The 8,107-nt window shown below is 45.1% G+C and overlaps 1 long non-coding RNA gene across 1 annotated transcript; it reads left to right on the top strand.

Annotated features, from left to right (window-relative positions):
• The first annotated feature begins 4,468 nt into the window (after positions 1–4,468).
• Positions 4,469–6,045, top strand: LOC143493248 (uncharacterized). Its single transcript, XR_013125365.1, has 3 exons — positions 4,469–4,520; positions 4,626–4,752; positions 4,997–6,045. It is a non-coding gene; the product is annotated as an uncharacterized LOC143493248 (long non-coding RNA).
• Positions 6,046–8,107: the final 2,062 nt, after the last annotated feature.

The following is an 8,107-nucleotide window of genomic DNA, read 5'->3' as shown; positions in this document are numbered from 1 at the left end:
CCTCTTAACATCCCCTTGCATGCCAGGCCAATAGACTCGCTTCTGCAAACGCCCCAGGGTCTTCGCCACACCCAAATGTCCAGCCATTGGGTGGTCATGACAGTAACTCAATAGAGTGCCCCTCATGGTCTCTGGCACATAAAAACGTAAGTCCTTGTCTTGGTGCAGTCGGCAGGAAGCCCTCTTATCTATGTAGTATACCACACCCTCTTGAACACAAGTCTAACGAGTCTACGCAGGAGCCGTTTTCCAAGTCAGTGTAGAGCGCTGAAATTACTTGATCAGCTTGCTGGAGCTTGCTGATCAGCTTGTTGTTGTGCCTTGTGCTCCAATACCACTGCTGGCTGATGCCTGGGGTTAAGTGAGGCGACTGTAGCATAGGAAGCTAACAGGTCCACTGGCTCGATTGGAACGCTAGCTGGGTTTCGTGACCAGGCATCTGGTACCAAATAGGCCGAGCCAGGCCTGTGTATGACCTCAAAGTCAAAGTCTTGTAGCCTCAAACACCATCGTGCCAGCCGGCCTGAGGGGGAGGGTCTGGTCATCAACCACCTTAAGCTATTATGGTCCGTCACCACAGTGACACCAGAGCCTTCAATGTACGGTCGGAAATGTTCCAGAGCCCATATCACCCCTAAACATTGCAAATGCAACCGCTCTCTCCAAGCAGTCATCACCGGTTTGGGTCAGAGCAGCCCCAAGGCCTACATCACATGCATCTGTGTGCACTGTAAAAGCTTTGCTAAAATCGGGTAGCACTAGGACAGGCGCGCTGCTCAGCATCTCCTTTAAGTGCCCAAATGACTCCTGGCATGCTTCGGACCACACAAACAAGACATCATCCCTCATGAGGGCAATCATTGGTTCAGCAATGCGGGCATAGCCTGAGATGAACCTCCGGTAGTAACTTGTCATCCCCAGGAATTGGTGCACATTTTTAACAGTCTTGGGGGTGGGAAATTTGGTGATGGCTTCCACTTTACTTTCATCCAGGCCAATGCCTCCAGGAGTCAGAAGATAACCCAAGTAAAGCAACCTTGGGGTGCAAAAATGACATTTTGCCATCTTCAAGGAAAGGCCAGCCTCTGACAAACACCCCAGCACTCTACCAAGGTCAGACAAGTGTTAAAGGATGGGGAGGCCACGACAATATCATCAAGGTACACCATGCAGCAATTATGTGTTGAGCCCTGCCAAGACTGTGTTCATCAACCTTTGGAACGTTCCTGGCGCATTCGACAAGACAAAGGGCATGACCTTGAATTGATAAGAGTCCTTTGTGAGAAACAAAAGCAGTCTTTGGTCTTGAGTCAACAGCAGCTGAGACCTGCCAATAACCCCGTGCAAAGTCCAACGTGGAAATGAACTTGCCCCGCGCCAAAAAATCCAGTGAGTCGTACACCCTCAGAAGTGGATATGAATCTCTGACAGTAGTTTTGTTGATTTTCCAAAAATCGACACAAAATCTAGAGTCTGCCCCAGGTTTTTCAACTATTACAATTGGAGAGGCCCAGGGTCCTGAGGGTGGTTCGATAATGCCATCCTCCAACATTTTGCCAATCTGCTCTTCAATAATCTTCCTTTTTCCTGGCGAAGCACGAAATCTGTCCCTAAAAGAATGGGGCAAGACAGGTCTGGGATTACAGCGAAATGATGAGTAAACGTGTGCCCCAATAACAGAACAGGCAGCCACACAACGCCAGATGGATTGCATTGCTTTGAATTAGCCAGCTCCAGGGGGAAAAAGTCCATGGGAGAACATCATCCTTTATCCCACATTTCCCAAGAGTGGATGGATGGACCGCCGAGATGGATGCCCCAGTATCAAGGGTGGCCTGCAATGACACCTGGTTGACAACCACGACGGATGTGAGTAGGGAACACTTCACCCTCCTCAACCCAGCCTGCACAGACCCTACCTTGTGAGAACTCTCAGACTGTTGCGTCCTAGACCCTGACTTAGTTTCCTGCCTAACGTCACGAGGTCTTTGAAACTTGCATGGTCGAGCTCCCATGTCACCTTTAGGGTCCACAGCAGTGATTGGAGCATTCAAAGCCCCCTGACCAGCCACAGAGGCATGTCCGCTAGACTCAGCATTAACATTCTTCCTAGACATCTTACAATTACCACAGTTGTATATGGTGACGCCAGGAGTCAAGCATTTATAACATTTATAAGTGCATATCCTGGCGTGACGGCGCCACCGGAGTACTGGTAGATGAAACCGGCCCCAAAGCAGCATGTAGCGCATGGGCCGTCAGCAGTAGCTCTGTCAACGTGGCGGGAACATTGACCCCATGAGAGTAGGTGGGGCTGCATGGGACAGATCCACTTCCGAGGCTCTTTTTCAAACAGTCCTGTCAACTCAAGAAAGAACTGGGAATCAGACAAGCCGAGTGTCGACTTGTACAAGGAGACTGACTGTACCCATTCCTCAGGTTCGACACTTACCCCAAATGACAAAAACATTCAACCTGAATTATAATGTGGTTGTGTTCGCTTAGCTCTCGGATTCCACATTGTAGGCAACAAAGTTCCGCTGCTGTGTCTCTCCCACGCTCAATGCTGCAGTCGGAGTTCGCACAGATGCATCGACCAATCAGCTACATGCATTCCCTCCATGAAGGTGGAGCCTCTCTGGCTGGTTGGCTGAACATAACTGCTGGGAATTCGCTCACACAGTAGCACAAACACGGTTCCCCTGTACCTGAAGTCCAACTCCAATCAGCGTAGAAAAAGTGTCCAACACACAAAAAAACAAATCCAAGCGCTTCAGACGTTTAATCCACCCAAACCACTGTGGTAGTTTCTGTCGTAGCACTATGTGAGGCACCGAAGCTGCTGTGCTAATCTGCTAGCATGCACATCAATCTTTAGCTATACGCGGAGTCCACTGTCAATGTTGTTAGCTTCGGCTGCTACATTATCAACGTTGAAAAGTCTCATGCACGTCAGAGAACTTTGCCACAAGTACATAACAAAACGTCTCACCTCATGAAATTCACGACAAGGTAAACACTCCCACTTCACCAACTGTCTGAAGAGTGTCCAGATTTTTTATCCGAGGTGTTCAATCAGTTTGGGCTCCATTTGTAAGGAACTGGTGGATTCCTCACGGTGGTTTATGAGATTAACAGATAGCATGACACAAAATACGAACACTGTCCGTAGTTTATTGTTGTACTGAACGTTACTATAAAATGGACGGTTAGACAGAGTCCGTAGTAGCAACTAAAAAGTAAGAGAGAGCAGTAACCATTCATGCAGGCAAGATGAACAGAAGAGAAAGGCCTTTGGTCCCTCAGTACTTCGGCTCTGCCACCGCACCTCCCGCTGCATCCAAATCCAGCGCATCCATTTCTCTGGCTCTTGAAGATGAGGGCTTGGTATTCCCTCAGCTTATGCTTATGTGCCTCCTCCATCCTCTATTCCCAGGGAACAGTCAGCTCGATAAGCACCACCTTTTTGGTACCTTTAGACCACAGGACAAAGTCTGGTCTCAGGCTAGTGTGGGCTATCTTCTCTGGGAATTTGAGCTGCTTCTTCAGGTCTACCTGCATCTCCCAGTCATTTGCCATGGGGGTCCTCCCTAGGGTGACCAGACGTCCTCTTTTTCCCGGACATGTCTTACTTTTGAGACCTAAAAAAATGTCTGGCGGGAATTTCAAAATCGTCCAGGATTTTGTTCGACTGCCTCAAACAGAATACATGTACAGTGCAAAAGTGTTTACAAGGGAAAGCACATGTGTCCGCCGGTTCTACGGCAATGCTGAAACTGAAGTGTGCGTTAACAGAGGAGTTAAAGAAAAAATCGCCAGGGTCGCGATCCGTATGAGGCAGAGTGCTAACGTGTAAGGCAGACTCTCAGCCTGTATTGTCTATCTTTTTGCATGCTTCTACCTAAGAAGATTGCATGCAAGCACCTACAAGCACCTATGAGATTGTTTGGTTTGCCAGTGGATGTACTGATGCCGGATGTGCCATTGCCGCAAGAGGACATGCTGATGCTGACTCCAACCTGAGGCTCACCATCGGCACTAAAGGGACTGTGACTACTTGACCGGGGAACAAGAACTTTGACTATAGAACCACCTTTTGTCCACAATTACAGACTTGTGCTAACAGGCCGCCCAATGGAGGATGGGTTCCCTTTTGAGTCTTGGTCCTCCCGTGGTTTCTTCCTAATCCTCACCATCATAGGGAGCCTTTGGCTTGCTCATTAGGAATCTGGACCCATACGATTGTAAAGCTGCTTTGTGACAACATGTGTTGTAAAAAGCGCTATACAAATAAAATTTACTTGACTTGACACTCTTGTGCTCCCAGCTGGAGGAGGCAGGCTTGCGATTGGAATTCCGTCAGGTGGTGAAGGCCTCGGACCTGGAGATGCGTGCGCGCACACACACACACACACACACACACACACACACACACACACACACACACACACACACACACACACACACACCCTCATATCTATGGAGTCACAGATGTTTGCTGTCTGCCTGGACCACACCAGGTACACTCCCTCTGACATGCTCAAGTTTGTTGTGTTTGTTTTGGAAGCATCAAGTCATTAAGTACAGAACACAGCCAGCTGGCACGCTGTTGCTTTGTGTCACAGTAGCAGACTTGGCTGCCAGATGTGCAAACAGGTGTGTGCAGCCTGCCACGGTATGGAGTACTTGGCCTTTCGAAACCAAGTTGGGGTGTTGCACACTAAAGATGAGGTTAAGGCCATGGCCAAGGAGGTGAGGTTCACGCTTAACACATCATGAATGTACAACATAACACAAACATTTAGACAGCAACAGAGAGAAACCTTTGACAAATGTCCGCAGATTATTTTGAGACAATGAAAATATTAATTTCTTGGCTTTGTTTCTTTGCAGACATATTAAAGCATTTTGTTACAGAGTAACACATTCCACTCTGTGTTGGTCAGCTTTTATACTAAGTTAAATTGCTCCACCTGTTGTATCTTGTGTTTAATAGGTTTAATAAAGGAACACGCCCCTTCAGTGGTGAAAGTTGGCTTTACTTGGAAACTGTTTTTCATTCCTGTGGTTTAAGGTTCATGGGTACCTGAAACATTTTTGATTTACACTGAATATCACTGAAATAAGCTCAGTTTTAACTATATTGAATTCCAAGGACCATACATCTGTGCGTCTGTGAAGACTGTGTTTTTACTACTGAGGGGATACTGTGATCCCCCTGCAGGTGTGGCTCTGAGGGATGGCCTCTACTACAACCCCTACTTCCCTGACCAGGCTGTCAGCATGGCCCCACCCATCTACAAGGAGGTGTGAGAGGGTGAGTCTCGTATGGTGGAGAATTATGGACAAGCCCAAACGTGTTCACTACAGAACAGGACCTGTTCATGACTCATGCTTTGAATGCAGTGGAATAATGAGTTTCTTCTCCGTTATTGTTACAGAAACTGACATGCAGCACAACTGTAAATATTCGATGCAGTTCATACTCATTCTTGTGCCATTTCATCTGGACGTGCATTCGTGTCCATGTGCAACTTTGTATATGAGATTTTACATATTTATACTTGTAATTATTATTTGTTGTTAATATTTTAAAACTTAACTTCTTATTCTGTATTATTTTTTTCTATATCCGACATAGTGCTAATTCCTTTGTTCCTCTAATCCCGTCTCCTAGACTTTACTACTAAAACTTTATTGCACTTCTATCCCTGGCTGCTGTAAACACTGTAAATTTTTCCAGTCTGGAACTTATAAAGGATTATCTTATATAGGTTCTTAAACATAGTCTAAAAACACTGTATAATATAAGCACAACCTTTTAAAATGGAGATTGGAAACAGCTAATTCGTGTACTCTGGTCTTTCCTGTCTTGCCTTGTGCTGAGGATAGGGACATTTCTGCTTGTCTGTGGTAATCCTTTTGAGGTCTTGTCCTGTCACAGGTACACCTGTGACCGTGAACCAGGTGACTAAGGACATTCTTACACAGGGCATCTGAGCTGGAACATGACCGGAGAAAACGCATGGGCCTGGGTGAAAGACGTGCCGCTCATTTTTTGTCTGTCTCTGAAGTTTGAATAACTTTAAAAAAAAGTGATCATTTCAAAATAAAGCTATAATCTACTTTGAGATATCTTTTTCTTTGGGCCCCTATCTTGACATGCCTGATTTTATTAGTGTTTTTTATATCAAATAATAATAAAGAAACATGGCCGTTCTGAATATTTCCATTAACATGGGGAATCAAGTCAAACGTCTGGTATGTCTACTGGTGTAACCACCGTTTTGGAGCCATTTTGAACATTTTGAGCCAGAAGATCATCTAAGAGAATGTGATGTCAAACAGAAGGACCTCTGAAGACTCCAACTTCCACAAGTCAAGATTAGCAACTCTCTGTAAAATTTGACAAAATAAAGCAGATTCAGGTCAGGTCAACAGTAAAATGTTAATAAACATGAATCATCATAAAATATTCAAGTTAATATGAAAAATTGTTTGAAATATTCAAACCAAGGTCAAGTGTTTACATAGTCTTCCCCAATAATGCATGCACAATTTGGTTTAAATTTGAAATGTCCTGTGGAGTAATCGGGTTACACCATTGCATCATTTCCTTTATGAGACAAATTTAATCAATTTATGGACAATATTTCTACTTTTGTAGTTTTATTATTCCCATCTGACAGTGAGGACAGTTCCATGAAGTCAGATGCTGATCTGAAAAGATCTGGTCGTGGGTCCAGGAAAAAACAGCCTGTGTTGGAGATACCCAGCTGCATGCAGTCAAATGGTATGATGACAGCTCTGTCACCATCCTCAGTACCTATGTTGGTGCTCACCCTCTATCCAGTGTGGACAGATGGGATAGAAGCCAAATATCAAGGTCTCATGCCTTGCAGTAGTATCCACATACAATCAACACATGGGAGGTGTTGACTTGTTGGATTCATTGATTTCTTTATATCGCACCAACATCCAGTCAAAGAAATGGTACCACCATCTTTTCTTCCATTTGATAGATCTGGTAGTGGTCACATGTTGGCTCATCTACAGACAGGATTGTGCTGACCACAGAATGGTGATAAGTTAGCACATGCGTCTGTATGCCTTCAAGTCCCAAATTGCACACAGTCTGTCCAAATTTTAAAAAGTTGCCAGGAAGAGAGGGTGAACCAGTGGTGGGATTTCCCAACAGTATGAGGAGAAGAGGAGAAGGCAGGGACCCACAGCTCCCATCCCTAACCAGGATGTCCGCTTGGACAATACCTCACACTGGCCAATAATGAGGCAGTCATGGTCTGGTGGTAGGGAACTGGTCTTGTGACCGGAGGGTCGTGGGTTCCATTCCCAGACCTGAGGCCATGACTGAGGTGCCCTTGAGCAAGGCACCTAACCCCAACTGCTCCCCGGGCGCCAGGCTAGGGCTGCCCACCGCTCTGGGCATGTGTGATCCACAGCCCCCTAGTAATAATGTGTGTGTGTGTGTTTTCTAACTGCACAGATGGGTAAAATGCAGAGGACAAATTTTGATTGTGGTGAAAAAAATCACAATTGACAATATATGCCACATTAATGTGTAAAAAGATGGGAAGGTGCAGGGTTCCTGGGTGCACAGGAACACCCAAAGTGATGTGCAAAAAATGTAATGTACATCTCTGTTTCACAGCAGAGAAGAACTGCTTTCTAAAGTTTCACACAGAGTGAAGTCTCATTACACAAAGTACATGATCTGGCAAGAAACATCACAGTTTTTGTGGTTTTATACTGCTCTCTGAGCACTGTTCTATGATATGTGAATTAAAAAAATACTCTTCAATTTTGTACCATTGTTGCACAGCGTTGCCCTTAGGCAACAAAAAAAAAGATTGAGTGGGGGGGTTCCAAAAAAAAAAAATCACTAAAATGTGTCAAAATAATTTAAAAAGTGATGTGGAATATTTTTTATCATGTAGCACCAACATGTGTGCAGTAGAGGGTTAAAGTTGTTTAAAGTATACTTAAAATTAGGGATGCACGATGATATCGGTTTTATATCGATATCTGCCGATAAATGCTTTTTTTAAAATCATCGGCATCGGGCCGATGCTTAAATTTAGCCGATATT

Source organism: Brachyhypopomus gauderio, unplaced genomic scaffold (assembly GCF_052324685.1).
Source record: "Brachyhypopomus gauderio isolate BG-103 unplaced genomic scaffold, BGAUD_0.2 sc83, whole genome shotgun sequence".
Classification (NCBI taxonomy): domain Eukaryota; kingdom Metazoa; phylum Chordata; class Actinopteri; order Gymnotiformes; family Hypopomidae; genus Brachyhypopomus; species Brachyhypopomus gauderio.
The sequence above is the reverse complement of the archived record's forward strand: the minus strand, read 5'-3'. Positions and strand labels throughout refer to the sequence as shown.